General features: G+C 36.7%; 1 pseudogene; it reads right to left on the reverse strand.

Moving 5' to 3' along the window:
• Positions 1-5,047: 5,047 nt before the first annotated feature.
• Positions 5,048-5,521, reverse strand: LOC102816931 (annotated as a pseudogene).
• Between the last annotated feature and the right edge of the window lie 17,730 nt (positions 5,522-23,251).

The following is a 23,251-nucleotide window of genomic DNA, read 5'->3' on the forward strand; positions in this document are numbered from 1 at the left end:
TGGGTTAGCATTCAGTCCAGTGCTTATTGTACAAAGCCACACCAGAATTCCAAAATAACATGTTTACCCTAAAAATTCAAACATACTCATATACCATTTCAATGCACACATTTTGGAGTTGTGTGTGTGTGTATATATATATAAACAATTGGGTGTATATCTAAAGCAAAAACATCAATGTTAAGTAAGTTCCAAGGGCTCTACTACATATATAAGGTAAATTTTAAAAGTTCATGGAAAAATGAAATTATAGATAGTGATTCTTTCCCATGAATTTCTTGAATCTCCCTCATATAAACTGACTATAGTTTTCCACATTTTTCATTTCTGTAGTGGTATTTAGCTGTCAAAAAACCTAACAGACTAAAACCATAGTTATTATATAGCATTAGAGTCCTTCTTTAAAGAGGCTAATTATTTTAATTACAAGTTTCCGCTATGCCTGTCTAAAGTGAACCACTTGCCATTGTTATTGCAGGTTTATTTCCATTCTGAAGTAATGGCCATCTATTTTTCGTTTCACCCTCTGAGCAAAGCAGTCTGAGTGTATTTAGTTCAATTGACTCTACATATGCTGCAGGTGCCAGTTTCTGCGGCATCTCTGCTTCACTGCTCGCAGATGAAGCACAGCGTAAGCAGTGTTTATTTCCCTAACAAGCTATCATTTGTGACTTGCATATATTTTGAAATAGGCGACCACAGAACACACAGTGCAATGACACATCATATTAAATAAAGGTTTACTCTGATTTGAATTAAATTAGTATTTCCAGATGACAAAAACAGGAACTAAATGACAGACTTTCAAGCTCAGGCTGTATGTACCTGAGGGCATTGACTACAGAGGTGACGCTGGAGCAGAGCCTGGTTATCATAAAACAGCTAAAAATATGTAAAGCCTACACCTTTAGAAGACTAATCAGTGTACTGAAATTTTATCAATGAATGCATGTTCAATAAAAAAGATGATTTGCTTTTTAAAAAAACTGAAAATGTTACCTTAGCAATCTGCTATTGGCAAGGGGAACATGAAGAAACCACTAAGAACTAGTAAACAAAATGCCTCTATGACTGCTTTGTGTACTTTCATTTCCTAGAATAGCATGGACTGTTTTTGCATCGTGGAGTTCTATGTTGTGATTTGGGATTCTTTAATTATTATTATTTTTTATTCCCCTGCAATCAATGCATTTCCACTAACATTTTAGGCCTTCTCTTCTATTTTAACAATTTCAATTTTTATAACAAAATCCAGACTTATGAGGACTTTTTTTGTTTGTTTGCTTTTTGCTCTGTTGTTTAATCCAATGTGGAGAACGACTGTGTTCTTGTTGTTGTGCTCCTGATCCTATTTGACCTCATTTCTGTTTCTGATTATTCATTTGCTTGGTTCTATATCAATGGGAGCTAGTTCATCCACAGTGCTTTTCCCAAGTAAGCTTCAATGTCATTTGGCCCACCAGTAAGAAATGTATAGAAAAGATCCTTCTCTCATCAGATGGTGTCTCTGGCAGGGGCTCTGTCTCTGCCAACGCTCCAGTTCTTGCTCAGTAGATCCTGGGTAGATCATAGCACTCAGGGTCTTATAGCTAATTAAGATATTTCTATATTTTAATCCTTGCAACTATGTTATCTTCACAGCAAAAGTTGCAAATGTGATTTATGTTGAGTGAGCCTAATGTAATGCACAACGTTTCATATAACAAAGAAGAAGGCAAGTCGCAGTGATTTAGATGTAAGCAGAGAAGGGAAAACCATGCAGTCATAAAAGCAGAGGGTGAGAAGATGATGTGGCTATGGAAACAAGGTCAAAGGTATGTAGAGACACAAGTTGAGGGTTGTAAGCAATCTCCAGAAATATGTAGACCAATCTTTACAAAGGAGCTCTGGTAGCATGGTGGTTACGAATTGGGCTGCGAACCTTAAGGTCAGCAGTTCGAAACTACTAGCTGTTCTGCGGGAGAAAGATGAGGCTTTCTGCTCCAGTAAAGATTTACAACCCCAGAAACCCTGTATAGGGTCACTATGAGTCAGAATTGACTCAACAGCACTTAACAACAACAACAATATCTTTACAAATGCATGAAGTCTCATCTTTCCTCATAAAACATAAACTTGAGTTAAAGAGTAGTCATTAAATTTCCTCTTAAAATTTTGAAAACTCTAAAGTTATGTAAAATCTTGGCAAGCCTCAAGGTACTAAGTGGTGAGAAATATATGAGAAGTTGAAATATTTTTAAGGTCCTTTCAACAACTAAGAGTCCTAGTGTGGTATTGTGGGCTAATCCATCAGACTGCAAAGTCACTTGAATTGCAAGGTCAGTGGTTGAAGCTTTCCAGCTGCACCTTGGAAATGCAATACAGGGTCGCTATGGGTAGGAATTAACTCAACGACACTTAACAACAGCAACAATCAACAGCTAACAAGTTTTCAGGGAAAAGAGCTATTCTCCATGAGCAAAAGCTGTTCTTAAAAAAAAAAAAAAAAAATCTACTCTAAAAAAAAATAAAAGGAAATTAGAAGCAGATCAACACTAAAAAATCCTCACCCTCAACTGGACCCAAATATTCAGTCAATATTTAAGAAAGCTGTCTAAGAAAAATAAAATTATTTCAGTAGGAAACAGGAATAATCAACATGGAACACAATGAAAGATAAATATAAGCCTGGAGTAAGCAGTAAATACTTATGCATCGGTATTATGACACTCACAGGATAAACAGAAAGAAATATAAGACATGAGCAATGTTTCAAGAATTATTTGTCAATAATTTCATAAAACTGATCAATGATATCAAGTCACAGATTCAAGAATTTCTAAGAATTCACAACATGATTTAAAAAAAAAAAGAAAATTACACCTATGCAAATCGTAAGACTGTGAAGGAAAAACAAAGCTAAAGTGAAAATTTTAAAGGCAATTGGGGAGGGGGGTTGGGGGAAAACATCATTTAAACATGAGCAACAATAATTCTGACAGAAGAATGTTTATGGTGACATTAGTAGGCAGATGAAAATAAAATAAAATATTTGTCAACTTAAAATTTATCAAGACTAAGAGAATCTGTTGACAGGAGAAAAACCCTAAAATAATGCCTAAAGGAAATTACTTAAACAGAAAGAAAATGGTTTTTAAATTATTGGACTATTAAGAAAGAAGAAAACAAAACAAAGAAAAAGTAAAAATACAAGTAAATTGAAATCCTTTAAGCAAACTTACATAAGTTTATGATATGGCTTTAAATATATCTAAGAAAGTATGGCTTGAAGTGTATCTAGAGAAAATATGATTTTAAATGTATCTTGGAAAAATACTTAAATAATTGCATTATAAATGTTGTTCTTGTTAAGTATCATCAACTGGGTTCCAACTGATAATGAACCTAAGTGGTTTTCTGAGACTATAAGTCTTTGTAGGAGCAGAAGGTCTCATCTCCCATAGAGTGACTGATGGGCTTGAACCTCCAGCCTTATGGTTTGAAGTTCAGTGCTTACGCTACAGTCACCACACACGCTGTATGTTTAAACACAGATATACAAAGAGAAAACACTAAAAAACCAACACTATATAAAGATGCAAAAAATGCAAAATTGGATTTAAATAACACACAGTAAGGTGGGAAAATATAAACAGGAAAACAAAAAAGAAATGAAACAGAACATTTAAAAGCAAAATTAGGGGTCGGGGCTTGATGGTGGATAGGGTAGAGGTGCAGTGAAGTTCTTCTTAACAACAGAGAATACCAGGCAAAGTGGGTTCAGGGCAGAGCTCCAAAACTCTGAACCACATAGGTAGGAATATTTTAAAAGATTGAAGGCTTATAGCTAGTGGAACTTGTAGCGGAAGTAAGAAATCACATACTTTTGAATCTGCTGGACTTGGTGACTCAGAGCCAACAACATGGGCAAGACCAAATGGCAAGAACAAGTGGTGGAGCAAGCAGATCCACTACGGAATAATGCCAAGGGAACCTTGGAGCAGAGGCAGACAATACACTTTGTCAGTTTTGCTTTGTTCTGACGTTCTTGTTTGTTAACTGTTCATTGGCCGATCATTTTTTGTGTACCTCCATTCTGGTGACTAGATGGGGTGCCTAAATGAATGGACACTCCTCACCACCACTCCCCACCCCACTGGTGGGTTCTTCTGCCATGCATGTGCACAGATACTCTGAGACCAAGAACCAGCCCTGAACTGTTTTTTAATAGGAAAAAGGCCAGAACAAGGGGTGTGGAAAGGAAAAGAGAGTTTAAAAGCAGGCAGAAAATTAAATGAAATTAAATCTTGAGTTATAGTATAACAATGAACAGTGGCATCTTAAAATTTATCAGACAGCCTTAAAGGCAAGAAGCTGAAAGAGGACATTATAGGTTATACCCACATTATGCTACAGATATATATTTTTTCTCTCCCTCCTATCCCCTTTCTGTGATCATAGACTACAGTATCCAATCAAGTTTGTTGTTGTTGTTTTGGTGGCTTTTTTGTTTTCTTGTTTAATTGCTGTTGATGTTTTGCTCTTTTATGCTTCCCCTTTTACCTTGGGGGACTCTTTCTCTCCCTATATTATCCAAGAAGAGACAGCAACTGCTGCCATATAGTTAATCTACAATCACACTCTATAAAACACACAAATCCAGGCAAGAACCAATACCAACTCCCATACACAAAGGAGGCAGATAATAACTGTGAAAGTTACTCTGATTTAAGCAATAAGAAGAGTGAAATGGGAAGCCAATGACATCCTTCAAAGTTTAAATGGAAAGGAAAGAGACCCAGGATAAGCAGAGCATTGCTTAAGAAGAAGAATATGATTGGAAACCTCTCACTCCCTGACTTCAAAATTTAAAACATGGTTACAGTGGTCAAAACAGCTTGGTACTGGTACAATGAATGATACATTTATCAATGGAACAGAATCAAGAATCCAGAAATTAACCCATCCACATATAGCCAACTGATTTTTTTTTTTTTTTTTAATGATTTGCAGTTTTACTGTTCAGAGTTTGTCATGTCAGGACCAGAGTCTTCTCTCAGGCTCAATTTTATAAATTTTCAGTGGGCTGATGAGGCCAATAGGGATACATGGTCTTGTCTAATTTGGTTTCAGGGAAGTCATCAATGGTCATCTGGTCAAATGGAATAATGTTCCTCATCTTCTCCAGCTGTTTCTCGTATTCCCCAATCCTAGTCTTTGAAAGAGACACAAACTCAGCACAGCTCTTCCCATCTTCTTTTTCTTCAGCATCCACCAGGGCAGTAAACTTATCTTCCGGCACTGGGATCTTCAGGCCTTTAAACTTCTACTCAAAGTCATCCACTAAGCCAGCCTTGGCCACGTTGGCCTTATAGTAAGCCCAGTCGATAGCTGGCGGTGCCTCGGGTAGAGTAGCCAACCTAGAGGTGAGGATCTCATTCCAAGATTTCAGGGAGTTAGCAATAGCCTTCTGGTTTCGGGGTATGATCTCCCCAAAAGCTATCCAGTCAATGGTTTTCAGAGCAAGTTTTCGCCCAGACATCTTGAGATCCTTCACCGTCCCCGGAGGCCCTCAGCCCCAGCAGCAAGTAATGGAAGTGGGTCACCGGAAGGCTTCCCGTCAGCCAATCTTGGTGACCACCAGGCAGACCTTGGGCCGGGAGCCCAAGTCCTTCCTCTGCCGTCTCTGCTGCCAGGAGGATCCCTAGCCAACTGATTTTTGACAAAGTACCTAAATATATCACATAGGGAGGGGATAGTCTCTTCAACAGATGGTGCTGCCACAACTGGAAGCGATATGCAAAAGATTGAAACAAGACCTTTACCTCACACCTTATACAAAAACCAACTCACCATGGATTAAAGACCTAAATGTGAATCCCAAAATTATGAAGTTCATCAATGAAAAAAATAGGGACAAATGTGAGGGCACTAATTCAGGGAATACACAGACTAACAAACATTTGGAAAATTACACAAACAAAAGTAGACAAAATAGATAATTGGATAGATCAACAGAATATGCTTATTGAAAGAAAGACCAACAGGAAAATTATAAAACAATAACGGCATATCCTGGCTTCAGTGACTGGATGATCAGAGCTTAACCAGAAGTAAAAAGAAGAGAAAAAAAAAAAAAAAAAGTATTCTCATACTGTTTGATGAACTTGACCTACACCTATGGGTGAAGTAGCTCAAAAGAGGGAACACATCTTTACAACAAGGATTATTCCCACTCCCTCCATACACAGAGTAGACAGGGATGGGCAACTTGGACATTGGCTACCCAAAATGGGGTGCAGGGGGATACAAAGGCAAGAAGTGACTGGCTTACAAGCTTTCAAGAGGGAACCTAGATCCAGAGGGCTTGGAGGAAGGTAGAATCACCAGTGAGTAGTATTCAATCTGACTATGCGGGGCTGATGCAATGAAATGCAGACGGGTCTCTTGTGATACAATAGTGAATAATTGTTATCAGGACTGATTGTGAGGGTCAGAAATGTAAAGGTAGATGTTTTATAGCAAGGAGGGGAGTGATTAACTTTTCAATCTAGGAGTGGAGGTCCCTAGGACCATCAAGGGAGAAGAGCAGAGAGTGGCACCCTACCCAGAGAAGCAGTGATGCCTGAAATGGAGCCAGAGATGATGACGTGGAGCGATGGAGCAGCTGGAGACTTTAGATCCAGAGAGGGAGCGCGACTGTGTGCTGAAGACCTGGGTTACGGGGGAAGGATTGCATGGAGGGGATTGTAACCATGGCAATGAGATAATATACGATAGAATGAATGTAAAACTAATGTTCTCCCATGTAAACTATCACATAATTCACAATAAAACATTTAAGAAAAAACAAAACCAAACAATAACGGCAGTCTGACCGATGAACAAGAACAAGCAAGTTGCTCACGCAGGAGATATTAAGGCAAGTGGTAGCATCTCCTTAGGGAAAACCCCCTTTCAAGACTAAATTTCTATGGGAATACATGAGCAGACATGCTCTCTGATTGGTGACCACGTTCATCACCGAGAAGAGGAAATGAGGGAAAAACAGCAATGAAGCTTCATGCTAAGCCCTACAATGTTCAACAGACCCCCGTGAACCCAGATGGAGACCTGGTTGACCAGCAATGTGGCAAGACCTAGGGACTCTTCAGCCAAGAGTCAGTGACATAGCCACAGAGGACTAGAGTAAGAATGAAGCATCCAGCTAATAAGAAGAGAGGGTATTTGCATAAGAACACCCACACTTGCAGATAATACCTAATTGACCTGGCTTTAATGTCTGGATGATTAGAGCTCAACTAGAAAAAGAAAGGAGGGGAAAAAAAAGTAATCTGATACAATTTGATGAACTTAACCTACACCTATGGATGAAGTAGCTCAAAAGAGGGAACACATCTTTACAACAAGGATTATTCCCACTCCCTCCATACACAGAGTAGATAGGGATGGGCAACTTGGACATTGGCTACCCAGAATGGGAGGACTCAAAGGCAAGAAGCGATTAGCTTACAGGCTTTCAAGAGGTAGCCTAGAGCCAGAGGTCACAGAGAAAGGTAGAATCTCCACTGAGTAGTAACTAATCTGTCTGGGCAGGGCTGATGAAAGGAAATGGGGATAGATCTCTTGTGGTACAATAGTGAATAATTGTTATCAGAACTGACTATGAGGGTTGGGAATATAAAGGTAGACATTTTGTAGCAAAAGGAGGGGAGTGATTGACTTTGCAGTCCAAACCTATCAAAGGAGAAGAGAGGAATGCAGAATGCCAGAGATGGAGGCAGAGATGAGGACATGGAGAGATGGAGCAGCTGGGAACTCTAGACCCAGAGAGGGAGAGGGGTTGTGTGCTGAACACTGGGGAACAGGCTTGCAGGGTAACCATTTGGTTAGTTGATGATGCATGGAGGGGATTGTAACCATGGCAATGAAACGGTATATGATAGGATGAATGTGAAGCTAATGTTTTCCCATGTAAACTATCACATAATTCACAATAAAACGTTTAAAACAAAATAAAAATGGAAAAAAATTAATGATGTAGATTTAAACCTTAACATATCAATAATTACCATTCTTTGTAAATAGTTTGCTACCCAAAATACTGATATTGGCAGCGTTTATTATAAAATGTGGCATAAATATGTTGTCTACCAAAAAAAATATTTCTAATACAACAATATTGTTGTTGTTGTTGTTTAGTGCCGTTAAGTAGGTTCCAACTCATAGCGGCACTGTGTAGGGTTTCCAAGGAGCAGCTTGGTAAGTTTGAGCTGCCAACCTTGTGGCTCAAACCAACCTTGTAGCCTAGTGCTTTATCCCAAAGCACCACGCCAGGACTCCAATACAGCCATATAGATAGCTTAAAAAGTAAAAGAAATGTAAAAGAATATACCATATAAATATTTAAATAAAAAAGCACCAGTAGTTATATTAAAATCAGATAAAATAGACAAGAAAAATCAAATAAAATAGATTTAAGAACAATGAATATTATGAGAAACAAAGTGACATTACATCACAATAAAATAATCAATTCATCAAGAATTTTTAGCAATCCTAAACCCAAACGATTTTGGCTCTCGTGGACTTATTTTCACTGTCTTCAGCTCCAATTTGAATTTGCATATGAGCAATTAACGGTCTGTTCCAACTATCTATCAACACTCATGAAAGCAGCAGTCAAGAAATCAAATGACGTATTTCATTAAGCAAATCTGTTGCACAAGACCGTTTTAAAGTGTTGAAGAGTAAAGATGTCAGCTTGAGGACTGAGGTGTGCCTGACCCAAACCATGGTATTTTCAATGACCTCATATGCATATGAAATATGGACAGTGAATAAGGAAGACCTTAGAAGAATTGATCCTTTTGCGTTATGGTGTTGGAGGAGAATACTGAAAGTGCCATGGACTGCCAAAAGAACCAACAGATCTGTGTTGGAAGAAGTGCGTCCAGAGTGCTCCTTGGAGGCCAGGATGGCCAAACTTCATCTCTCATACTTCAGATATATTGTCAGGAGGGAGCAGTTGCTGGAGAAGGATATCATGTTTGGTAGGTTGGAGTGTCAGAGAAAAAGAGGAAGACCCCCAATGAGATGGACTGGCAAAGTGGCAGCATCGATGGGCTCCAGTGTGGCAACAGTTGTGAGGGTGGCCCAAGATCAGGCAGTGTTTCATTCTGCTGTGCACAAGGTAGCTATAGGTCGGTACTGACTTGATGGCACCTAACAACAACAACAAAACCCAGACCACAAACCTGCAAAAGTGTATGATATAAAAAACAATGAAAGTGAAAGAATATTAAATGTACAATTAGAGTCGGAGAGGTTTATACTTCTCTGACAATAATTGATTAAACAAGAAGATATAAATTCAAGACTACAGAAGCACTCAGCCATACATATGAGTCCTGGTATGGCTCTGTATGATAATCACTCGACCACAAGATTGGCTTGAACTACAATGTTGGTAGTTCAAACTCACCAGCCACTGCTCAGCAATCCTACACAGGGTTGCTATGAGTGGGAACTGTCTTTGTTTGCACTCAACAACAAAAACAGACATATATTAACAACAGGATTTAATCATTATTACAGACTATTCTACTCCAAACTGGAAGTTTGTACATTCTTTTAAACTGCCATTAAATGTATGGTACAACAGGATGTATCTTGTACAACTAAGCAAATGTCAATAAATAAAAACCATGCAAAGTAAGTTCCTTGATAAAAATGGAATCAAACTAGAAATCAGCAACAGAAATATAGCAAGAAAATCTCCAAATACTTAGAAATTAAACAATATAATATGAAATAATTTATATGTCAAAAAGAAATTTACAATGGAAATTCAATAATTTACTGAACTAAATTCAAATGAAAATATAGCATATTAAAATACATGGCATACAATTAAAGCAGTGCTGAGGGAAATTGTATATGATTATATTAGAAAAGAAGAACGGTCTTAAATCAATATTTTAGGTTCTTTTTCAAGGAACTACATAATCAAGGAAAAATAAACACAAAGCAAGAATAAAGTAAAAAGGCAAAATAAATAAATAAATAAAACAAACCCAGACACAATGCACTGACTGTGATTCATAGTGACCCTATGTAAGTTTTCTACAATTATAAAATTTTATGGGAACAGACAGGCTCATCTTTTTCTATTGAACCATTAATGGGTTTGGACCTCTGAACTTGAGGTTATCAGCCCAATGCCTAAACAGCAGTGCTACCAGAACTCCTAGTACAAGTTGTTGTTAAGTGCCTATGAGTAGGTTCTTACTCATAACAACCCTGTATAGGGATTGAACTGCTGAACTTGCAGTTAACAATTCAATACTTATTCTACAAAACCACACTAGGATGTCAGCACAAGATAGGGATTTATAAAAATTAGAGCAGAAATAAATGAAATGCAAAACAGAAACACAATAGATAAAATCAGTGAAACCATGGTCTAGCTCTAAAAAAGTTAATAAAATTTTCAACCTTTAGTAAAATTGATAAACTAAAAAAATGTTAACTACTAATATAAAGAATAAAATGAGGAATGTCATTACAGACCCTGAAGATATCATAGGATAATGAGGGACTACTGCTAACTTTATTATATATATTATATATATGGATGTATAAAAAGAAAGCTTACATAAAAAGGAATATATACACACACCAAAAAAAAAAAAAAAAAAAAAAAAAGCAAACTACTACAACTTGTGAAATAGGAAAGAGGTAGTTTGAATATATCACATTGATGGATAAAGTACTGGACTGCTAACCACAAAGTCAGCAGTTCAGACCCACCAGTTGTTTTTAAGTGCAGAGCACTTAGTTCTGACCCATAGCAACCCTATCTATATAGGAGCAGCTAGTGAGCTTGAACTCCAACCTTGAAGTTCAAACCAAGTTTGCAATCTAGCATATTAAACCTCAGCACCATACCAGGACACTCTGTTGCTGGTGAAAAGTAAATACTTTCCTCCTATGATCGGACACAAGGCAATGATATCTACCCCTATTGTATTTAATCAATATTCTATTATAAGTTCTATAGAATATGCCTGGTCAACTGACTAGAAAACATCATGTCCATGCCCATTCCAAAGAAAGATGATACACAGAATGTAGAAATATATATATATATATATATATATATATATATATATATATATATATATATCCCTTTCAGGTAATATTTTCCTGAAGATAATTTGAAAAATGGTTGTAGCATTGTATCAACAGGGAACTGCCAGAAATTCAGGCCATATTCAGTAGAAGACATGGGATGAGGGATCTCATTGCAGATATCAATATGGATCTTGAATGAAAGCACCGAATATCAGAAAGATGTTTACCTAGGTTTCATGCCAAGGCATTGGAATGTGTTGATGACAACAAACTATGGATAAAGTTGTAAAGAATGGGAATTCTAGAGTATTTAATTGTGCTCCTGTTGAATCTGTACACAGACCATTAGGCAGCTGTTCAAACCAAACAAGAGCATATTTAATAGCTTAAAATTAAGAAAGGTGTGTGTCAGGATTGTATTCTTTCACTGTATTTACTCAAACTGTTTGCTGAGCAAATAATTCTAGAAGCTGGACTATATAAAGAAGAATTCAGCATCAGGATTTAAGGATGTTAAATCTTGTAGAAGCCATGTCTGACCCCCTCTGACTTCACAAAGGATAAAGAGAATCACATTCAAAATCAGTTCAATGTCCATTTTTATGAAGCGAAAGCTAGATACACTTCTACCCTACAACCTTCTTTATCCTCTTCTGACACCAATCATCCCTCCCACAGCACTCTCTGCTACACATCTGGGCTTGAGAATCCATTGCAATGGCCACACAGAACTCATAACAATTCTCATGATTATGGGGTTTATTGGAGTCTTGGTGAGGTGCTGTGGGTTAATGCACTGCAAGGTTGGCTTGAACCACAAGGTTGGCGGTTCAAGCTCACCAGCCACTCCTAGGAAACCCTCTGGGTTGCTATGGGTCAGAACCAACTTGCCAGCACTTAACAACAACAACAATGGAGTTTATTAGGGATGTGAACATGGTACAATTCAGCATCAGAAAAAGTCAGAAGGCAGCAATTCCCTAGTCAGAAGTGTGTCTCTGTTTCCCACGATGGATGTAGGCATGCCTCACTCTTGTCTTCGACCTCTCAGCTATGTGGTCCCTTAGCCTCTGCCCTGCTCAGGCAAGAAAATAAAGCTCTTTTAGCCAGTGTCTGAATGCCCAAAAGGCACAGTTTTCAAGCCCACAGGCGCCCAGTTTCAGTCAGTCCACATACCTAGAGTCTGCAGATACTCTTTCTCTCCATGCAGTCTCTACAATTGCCCTTGCTATTGCAATGCACACTCTTCATTCCTGATGGTCCTGAAGGCATCTCTCTATGCTTCTGAGATGGTTCCTTTTAAACCTAGCTGGAAGGCAAAACCACCCAGCCTTGTTGCTGTTGTTATTAAGTACCATCGCAACCCATAGCAATCCTGTGTAGGATTTCCGAGGATCAGCTGGTGAGCTTGAACCACCAATGTAGCAGTTCAAATGACTTTGCAGCCCAGCATATTAACCCACAGCACTACACCCAGCCTTAGAGTACTGTATTTTCAGGGTTACACCCAATCATTTGATAGGAATTTAGAAGACTTCGGATATAAAAGTTGTATCAAGTAAATTAAAGGCACCATCAGGATGACTCATTTATGACCCAAGATGTGTAGATAACACAGTCTTGCTTTCTGAAAAACAAAATAAAACAACATCAGCAACAAAAAAGGACTTCAAGTACTTATTGATAAAGATAAAAACCATAGCCTTCTATATGGGTTATATCTCAACATAGAACAAAAATCCTCAAAACTGGACCAATAAATTTGTCATGATAAATGAAGAAAAGATTGTAGTTATCAAATATTTCATTTGGCTTTTGCTCATACTTAATACCCTTAGAAGCACCAATCAGGAAATCAACATGTTTCACAAGGCAAATAAATCTGCTACAAGTTTCTTTAAAGTGTTAAAAAGCAGATGTCACTGTGAAGACTAATATTTATCTGACCCAAGATATAGTATAATCATTCACTTCATATGGATACAAAAGTTGTACAGTGAATAAGGAAAACAGGAGCAGAGTTTATGATTTTAAACTGTGGTGTTGACAAAGAATAATAAATATACCACAGACTGCCGGGAGAACAAACAAATCTGTCTTGGAAGAAGTGCAGTAAGAAAGTTATTTAGAAGAAAGAATTGTGAGACTTCATTTCATGTACTGTGGACTTGTTCTAGGAGGGACAAGTCCCTGGAGAATGATAGCATGCTTGGTAAAGTATCATTGTTGTTGCTAAGTGCCATCAAGTTGGTTCTGACCCATAGTGACCCTTTATAGAGTTCCAAGGAGCTGCTGGTGGATTTGAACTGCTGATCTTGTGGTTCGCAGTCCAGTGCTGATCCTTCAGTGCCACAACAGGATTCCATTGGTAAAATATAGAGCCAGAGAAAAAAGAGGAAGACCCTCAAGGACATGGATTTACACACTGGTTTTAATAATATACTTAAATGTATAAGAGGACTTCAAAAAAGTTCATGAGAATATTCCATTATCTTTTCATTCTATTTTCAAGAAACTTTTTGAAACCTACTGGTAGGAATGATTGGAAGAATGGTATTGAATTGGCAAGTATTTCATTCTATTGTATACAGGATCACTGAGTCAGAACCAAGTCAATGCTGCTTAACAAGAACAATAGCAACAAATAATATAATAATGTAAAAAAAAAAAAAAATGAAGGCTAACAGGTTAAGAAGAAAGAAAGAAATCATTCTCTAGTGGAAGTGAAATATTTTTCTTTGCAGATTATTCCATTTGATTTCCAAATTCTCTGAGATATAATAATTACTCAGAAATGATGCGGGAAACCAGACCAACATATAAAAGATAACTGTATTCCTATATACTAACAATTAATATAAAAACACTGAAATTAAAATTCAGTATCACTTTCAATTATTCAAAAATGTGATATGAGGTAAGTAAAAATTATTGTGATAAAATCATAGAAATATTTATTACACAAAAACATGAAAATGTGAAATATAATTTCTTGATATAACTTCCATCTTGTCTGTACACTTATGAATATGGTGTTGCCATCTCTCTAACCCTTCGCTGAAGAACTCTGTACACTTTTGTACATCAGAATTCTGCACATCAAAACAGTAGTTTTGGCATCCTCAAGGGACTCAAATCATGTTAACTTTAAATATTTTTTGAGGTTGGGGAAAAAAAAAGAAGTCTAAAGGTGTAAGATCCAGTCTTTAGAGTGATAGGGTAAGGTTTCTCATCAAAATTCTTGTAGGACATTCCTTGCTACCCTCAAAGAATAAGCAGGAGCATTTTCATGAAGGCAAAAAAGAAAAATTCCTCAGAGCAATTATACTGGTCTTTTAACACCAATGCAGTTTTTAATTTTCTGTAAACATCCTGATAATAAGAGCCATGATCATCCTACATCCTTTGAGAAACTCTATAATGATTACTACTTTGGAATCCTCCAAAGCAGTCACTTTAACCTTCTAAATTGATCTTTCTGTCTTTAGCTCACCTAGCAGGTCCCATTGTGAGCAATGTAAGCAAGTCCAAATCTGCTTTCTTTATTCTGCACGTCTTCCTGTGTGACTTCATGGTTTTTGTGTTCTTTCTTGTGAGTTTCCTCATAGATTTAACTTTTCCATGTTCTTCTTGGATTTTCATTTTCTTAGTATGTGTGAAGTGTTAATTTTCTATGAGGTTACCTTATATCCCATTAACTTTCCCCTCCATTTAGTACAGTTTATTTTATCCTGTAATCTACCTGACCTTTTCACCATCTGGATCTCTGTTCCTACATGTTCAACTTCTTTTACATTGTAATTGTTTTGATCATAGACTGACCTCCCAGATTCTCTGAGTTTGTTCTTTTAGTTTTGTTCTAGTCTCTACTCTTCCATGTATTGGTTTAGTTTTGGGAGGTGTTGCCACATATGTCAATCTCTGGTTGTTGTCTGTTCTTTTTGGGTCTCAGTCCACAGAACTCCCTTTACGATGTTTTGTAGTGCAGGGCTGGCTTTGGCAAAATCCCTTAGTGTCTGTTTATCCTGGAATGTTTTAATGACAGTATTGTATTTGATTGATAGCTTTGCTGGATAAAGGATTTTTTGTTGGAAGTTTTTTTTCTTTTAGTGTTTTATATATGTCTCCCCATTGCCTTCTTGCCTGCATGGTTTTTGCTGAGAGATCCAAGCTTAATCTGACTTGCTTGCCTTTGTATGTAACACTTCTGTTTTCCCTAGCTGCTTTCAGGATTGTCTCCTTCTCTTTGATTTTGGAGAGCTTGATTATGATATGTCTCGGTGATTTTCTTTTGAGGTCTATCCTTCCTGGGTTCGTTGAACTTCTTGAATGTGTACCTTTTCACTTTTCATGCTTTTAGAAAATTTTTCTTCCAGAAGCTCCTCAACTATTTCTTCTGTGGACTTCTGTGATTCTTCCTGTTCTGGAATGCTAATGATTCTTAAGTTATTCCTCTTCATGTTGTCCAATATGAATCTTAGACCTTCTTTGCATTTTTTAATCCTTTTTTCTGCTTTCTCTTCTATCTTAGTGGTATGGAGAGATTTGTCCTCCAGTTCACTAGTTCTGCCTTCCATCTCTTCTATTCTACTCCTCTGCCCTTTCAGAGTTTTGTCTATATCTGATATTCTATTATTGATTGTTTGTACCTCTTTATGTAGGTTTTGAATTGTTACCAATGTTGTATCTATCTTATTTGATTGTTCCTGTAGCACTTTCCTGACTTCTTCCTTATTTTTCTCAACTCCATTGTAAAGTGTTTTAAAACATTTTATAATCATTTTTTCTGAATTCCTTCTCAGGCATTTCCAAGGCCTGCCCTCCTTCCAGAATGGTGTCCAGGTCTACCTCTAAATCATTTGTCTCAGACATTTTATCTTAATTCTAGACGTGTGCTGATATGGTAATCTGTTTTTGCTTTTGGGACATGTTTAGTGTTTATCTGTGGCCTTAATACATAATTGAGTATGCGTTCTGGTATTTTTCTGCTTTCTGATTGCATTCAGGTAGATGTGATCAGGATGTGGGCTTCCCTTTTCACTCTTCTTAATGCTTAACTCAGAGTAACTTTTGTAGGTGTTTTCTGCCTCCCCGGTATAAGGCAGTTGGTATTGGTTCTTGCCTGGATTGTGGTGCTTTATAGCATGTGATTGTATCTTAACTGTATGGCAGCAACTGATGTCTCTTCTTGGGTAATATAGGGAGAGAAAGAGCCCCCTAAGGTAAATGGGGGAACAAAACCAATGCACAGCAGAACTAAAGGAAACACACACACACAAACAGCAACTGCAAAAAAAGCAAGGGGAACGTAAACAAAAAACCAAAATAAAACAAAACACCAGATTGGATACTGTAGTCTATAATTGCGGGAAAATGAGAAGAGTGAAAGAAAGAAAGGAAAAAAAAAAATCTGTAGTCTAATATGAGTATGACTTTAATATCCTCTTTCAGTTTCTTGCCTTCAAGGCTGTTTGTTAAATTTCAAGATGCCACTGTTCATTGTTATGCTGTACCACAGGATTTTATTTTCAGCCTGTTTTGTTTCTAAAATCTTTCACTCTCCTCTCCCCATTCTGGCCTTTTCGCTATTGATAAACAGTTCAGCGCTGGCTGTGGCCATTTTAAGATGCCTATTTGTAGCATGGTGGCTACAAATCAGGCCACCGAGTCCAAGGCTGGCAGCTCAAAACCACCTGCTGTTCCACAGGAGAAAGACTAGGCCCCTTTTCCTGCAAAGATTCACAGCCTTAGAAATCCCATGCAGGGCCACTATGTGGTGGAACCAACTTCCAGGCACTCAACTAGCAAGAAAGGCAAGTGCCTCTAAATACTGAGAGGATCTGTGTGCATGCATGGTGGAAGAACCCTCCAGTGGTGGGGGTGGGGGGTGTCCACTCGTTCAGGCACCCCTTCTAGTCACCAGAATGGAGGTGCATAGACAGCTAATGAACAGATAACAAACAAACAAAAAATCAGAACAAAGCCAAACCAAACAGATAATATTGTCACCTTTGCTCTGAGGTTCCCACGGTCGTTAATTCCTGGGCGGGTCTGCTTGCTCCCCAGCCTGGTCCTGTGGTTTGGTCTCGCCCAAGTTTCCCCACTTCTAGCTTCTGAGCCTGAAAGATTTAAGGTACGGGATTTCTTACTTCTGCTACAAGTTCCACTATCTATAAGCCTTCAAACTTTTAAAATATTCCTACCTATGTGGTTCAGAGTTTTGGAGTTCTTCCCTGAACTCACTTCATCTGATATTCTGTGGTATTGCTGACAGAAAGAAACTTAAGTGCACCTCTATCCTATCCACCATCAAGCCCCGCCTCTCAGCTAAATTTCTAGGCAAGTATAGTATTGAAAGATGTCTACAGCCATCCACTGATTACAGAGGTATTTTTAACATGTTTTATTTGGAATAAACCCATGCATGTATGAATAAGATTCTAGTAGCAATACTTTTTGACTTATTCTTCTAATTTTAGACTTTAATAGATGTTATTGCTAAGTGCAGTCAAGTCAGTTTCAACTCATAGTAACCCTATATAGGGTTTCTAAGGTGTGGTTGGTGGATTTGAAATTCCAACCCTGTGGTTCGAAGAAGATTGCTGATCCTACAGCACTACACCAGGGGTCCCACTTTCATCGATACACGTGTATATATAGGATTTCCCCTGTATTTGAAGATTCCTTGCATGTATATGAATATATAGCTACAGATATAAATATAGATAGATATTTCACATTGATTTTAGAAACCTTAATTATCACAATTAAATCTTGCTTAAAAGTTTTAAATTACTGGTTAAAGTTTAAATGAAGATTTATCTTTAAAATATGTTTCTAAGACATTTGCAAAAAATAGTTGTAGGTACTCTTTTAGAATATTTTTAAAATTCTGATAGATTATAAGATAGGAAATATATTTTTTAAATTTTATAAAGCATCGTATTCTACTAGGATCTGATATACTAGAAACCCCCCTGTGGAGTACAATGAACAGATTTCTATGTAGTTCATGTATCTTTTTTTCTGACTAATGGAAAACAAATGAAATGATGAAAAAGTCGCATTAGAGTCAGTCACACACCATAAATTGCCTTTCTTAGTGTGTCATTGTATAAAATGACTTGATGTGCCCCAGGGGAGAATTCCATTAGAATGCATACCCTTTTCATTTAGAACCTTAGCCTCGTATAACAGGCAAGATAGAAAAGTGTACTTACACCCATCTGAACAGCTTGATGTTATAATAGATCTAGACAACTATAGTTGGAAATAAAAGTGAAAAATTGTTGTGAAGAATGGAAAATGTCCTTCCAATAACAGCTCATGTGTAAAAAAAGGATTGACAGATATCTAGAATACTAGAATTCTAGTTTCTATTATGAGTCCTGGTGTGGCACTATCGGTTAAGCACCAAAAGTTGGTGATCCAAACCCACCAAACATTACTTGGAAACCATATAGAGGATAGCTATTAGTCAGAACCAATTCAATGGCACTTAACAAGAAGAAGTCACTTTTAATGGAAGTACTATGACTTTGTAGAGAACCATAAGAAAGGCACTTTGAGCCCACCAGCTACTCTGAGGGAGAAAGATGAGGCATTCTGTTCCCATAAAGATTTACAGTACAGCCTCAGAACTCCTATACAGGGTTGCTATGAGTCAGAACCCACTCCATGGCACTAAACAAGTCTCTTTTAATAGACCACGGAAAAATCATGTCTCTAAGCTGGACAGTGAATAAGGAAGACCATAGAAGAACCGATGCTTTTGAGTTATGGTGTTGGAGGAGAATATTGAAAGTGCCATGAACTGTCAAAAAAACCCAATAAATCCGTTTTGGAAGAAGCGCAGCCAGAATGCTGCTTGGAGGCCAAGATGGCCAAACTTTGTCTCTCATACTTCAGACACATTGTCAGGAGGGACCAGTCTCTTGAGAAGGATATCATGTTTGGTAAGGTGGAGGGTCAGAGCAAAAGAGGAAGACCCCAACAAGATGGATTGGCTAAGCGGCAGCATCGATGGACTCAAGTGTGGCACCAGTAGTGAGGTTAGACCAGGATCAGACAGTGTTTCGTTCTGCTGTGCATAAGGTCACCATGAGTTGGTACCGACTTGATGACACCTAACAACAACACCTAAAAGACAGAAACATTCCATATTGATAAGCGAATGGTTGCAATATTTGGTCAAATTGGTCATAAATATTTATTTTTTTCTCTTTTTATATGCATTATGAAAATGTAAGTGAGAGCTCAATATTACTGTATCTCTTAATATAATGGCACATGTAGAATTAAGATAAATACCAATAAATGTTGGTTAGATACTCTGCTTTAGTGTTTATATATGATTTTTTATAACTTCTAATCTACATATACACATCAGCATTCATTGCTTTTTATAAAATTTTAGTGTTTTTTTTCTTTTCACAGATTTTACTGACTTATTTATGAAGATTTTTTTCTGAGCTGTTTTTTGTCATAATGTCACTTTGCTTAATTAAAAAATTATGTTGTATTTAAAACAAAAAATTAAAAAATGGACAACAAATCTAAGCCTATTAGTTATAAGTTTGATCTTTTTGTCATTCAAACAATATGTGGCATTTCTCCTATCTTGCAGCTTCATTTTAAACATTTTTTTTTCTCTTATTGATTTCTGTGTTAAAAAAAATTTTAGCTACTAAAGACACACAAATATTAGCAATAACAGCATAAATTAAATTGCCATGTTCATGTCTATTTCTATTTTTAAACTATTTCTATCACATTTTTCTTGGACCTCAGATCCTTTGATAGACATTCTCTCATTATCCCCACTCTCCACATGATTTGTTTTAGCCTTTGCCTTGTGACAATATTCATTACTTGAATGTCTGGCTTACTATAGTTTTGTGTATCACTGAAGCAATGTCACATTGCTCAAACTTTAGTTCAAAAATTTTTTTTTGTCTTTCTTAGATTTTCATTTATCATAGTCATTCTAACCAAGCACTGTCATCTACAAATGGAACACAATCATGCTAGAAAGTGTTTAGTTGCCAAAATTGTAAAAAAGAAAGAAAAAAACAGGTGAAATTAATACTTATAATATATCATATTTAAATCAATGTATCCAACATATTTTGTACATTTTGGGAAATGCCACTATGTACATATGGCTCAACCATTCCAAGGGCTAACATGAAAAGCTGTAATAGTTACATGCCCTAGAATTTAGCTAAACTTGAGTAAACTGAAGAATTACAAATAGAACTAAATCTGTTTTAAACTATTCTGGTAAAAAAAAACAAAAAAATTTGTTTTTTTTTTAATAGGAATCAACTAAGTTATTAAAAAAATGAAGAATAACATGTTTTTGCACAGGTAAAATGAGGTTAGTACCTAATTCACTACAACTAAGAAAACATTTTGAGTTTTCTCTTGCTATTCTAATTTCATCACTTTTTGATGTGCCAGTGGGGGAAAAATCTTTCATTTTCTTTGAAATAACTTTAGTAAAAATACTTACAGAATACTGCTTTCAGTAGAGGTAATAATGTTAAAGAGATTGAATATTTAGATTATGAAAAACCATGCTTCTTTATCTGCTTCATTTTTTTTTTTTTTCAAGAGTTTCATGTATCGTTATTTTCTTCTGGTAGCACAGTGGTTACTAATCGGGCTGCGAACCTCAAGGTCAGCAGTTCAAAACTACCAGCTGTTCCGTGGGAGAAAGATGAGGCTTTGTGCTCCCATAAAGATTTACAGCCTCGGAAACCCTGTACAGGGTCGCTATGAGTAGGAACTGACTGCACAGCACATAACAACAACAACAAAGGAGCATTCTGGTTACAATTGTTCCAAGACAGATTTGTTCTTTTGAAGATTCATAGTACTTTTAATATTTTTCTCTAACACCAAAATTCAAAGGCATCAATTAATCTGTGATCTTCCTTATTCATTGTCCAACTTTTGATGTCGCTGTTCCTCCTGTGTCATCTATGGGAGTTTGCCATGCTAACTTTAATTTGTGATCCTAATGCCTTCAAATAGTTTGGTGTTTTTATTAATATTCTTTGTACTCATTTCAGGATTTATGCCTTGGTGTGGTGCTATAGGATAAGCACTGGACTGCTGACCACAATGCCAGCTGTTCAAACCCACCAGATACCCTTTGAAAACCCTGTACTGAGTCACTAGGGGGTAAGCACTGAACTGCTAACCATAAAGTTAGCCGTTCAAATCCACCAACTGCTACTTGGAAACCATATACGGGTTAGCTATGAGTCAGAACCAACACAATGGCACTTAACAACAACTAGCATAATTTTCACTAGCATAATTTCCATGCCCATAGAAAATAGTACAATTTTATTGAGAATTTTGGCACCTATATCACAATTTATTTTCCTGTTACCTTCCTAGATGATTTCCCTATCTACCTATGTAAATTCAGTATTTTTATAATACCAGTAACACTTCAACTTGAAATTACAATTTCTCTCATTTCAACTGCTACTATTCCATTTAAGTTTCCTTACTGACCAAACAACCGGAATATCACCATGCCTGTTATCTGGAGGCAAGTGTGTTTTCTAAAGGGAAAAGGTAAAGTTATAAAATAACTGAAATGTCTACCCATCAATTATACATATCACATCATAGGCTACAGGGAAATCAAGGATTCCCAACACTTCTGAAGCAAGCAAGCAGGTTTAAGTTCTAACTTCCAGAAGAATCTCTTGGTCCTTTGTTCTAGTTATGTGTTGGTGTAAAGCCTTTTCAGATTTGGTGAACATTTACAACCTATTGTTTTTCTTTTTCTTTTTTTTTTTTTTTTTTGACATCTAGTGATTTCCTAAAGCGTTGTTGTTGTTAAATACCATTGAGTTGGTTCCGACCCATAGCAACCCTGTATAGGGTTTCCGAGGAGCAGCTGGTGAGCTTGAATCAAGTAGGGACTACTTGATGGCACTTAACAACAATAATAACAATATGGTATCAGTTAAGCATAAATGACTGCAAGACAAAAGGAAAAAATATAACTTAGAGTCAAGGAAATTCAGATATTATAAAGCTATCTGATTCATACTTCATTTAAATTTGTATTTATTAGTAATAGAAGCTTTTAACTTTTTGTTTCATGAAACAATTTAGAAATTATTCTAATGTAACTGAATCAGAATTGTGACATGTTGTGATTGCTTCATTAACTCTGCCATATTATACATATCAGTAAGTTAACATGGTGTAGCTAATGTAGCAAAACAAAGCCTAAATGACATGTCAGCCTTACTATTAAATGCATAAGCTTTTCATATGTTATATCAAACAACTGTTCTTTAAATTAACTTCAACGTTGAAATTCACTTTAATGTAGAGACAGATACCTAGTATTCATGCCAAAGATAGTTATTTTGTGAGAAACAGCTAATTGGAAAACTACTTTGTTTTAAAATACCAGCGGGATTTGCTTAGGTTTGTAAAATACAGATTAAAATACAATTGCTGGTTGTAAAAATAAAACCACACAAAAACAAAGTAGAATCAGCACTGGATCATAAGGTTGGCAGTTCAAACCACCAGCTGCTCAGAAACCCATTACAGGGTTGCTGTGTGTTGGAACCAACTCAACGGCATTTAACAACAACAGCACTGGAAATAAAAGTTTCATTTCTCTAGTATAATGTGAGTTTGGGTCTTACATCCCTGATGGGGTTTGGATTTCCTTTAATTTGTCAGGATATTTCAATGTTAAGTAAACAAACCAAAGACAAGAGTATGACTATAAACTGCCTTGTAGAGATATGCAGACTGTTCACTGAAGAACTAGGTGTTGCCATCCAACTTGAGTCTTAATGAATGTGCCCATTCATTAAGAGGTTCATACTGCACAGCAGACTATACAGTGCAGTAATTAAACCCAGGTCATACAGTCTTCATACACTTAAATTCACTTTTTAGCATCCTTTAAACGCTGATCCAATAATCCCCAATTGTCTTTTCTTCAGATAATATCACATAAAATTCAGAATGAACATTCTGAATACTAAATAAATTAATAAATAATAAATTAAAATGTAGCCTTGTATTACAATACAGTCGGTCTGCAATAATGTTTCTTAAGTAAAGAATGAGCCAATAGTGTGTT

The sequence above is a fragment of the Chrysochloris asiatica genome, unplaced genomic scaffold (assembly GCF_000296735.1).
Source record: "Chrysochloris asiatica unplaced genomic scaffold, ChrAsi1.0 scaffold00009, whole genome shotgun sequence".
Taxonomy (NCBI): domain Eukaryota; kingdom Metazoa; phylum Chordata; class Mammalia; order Afrosoricida; family Chrysochloridae; genus Chrysochloris; species Chrysochloris asiatica.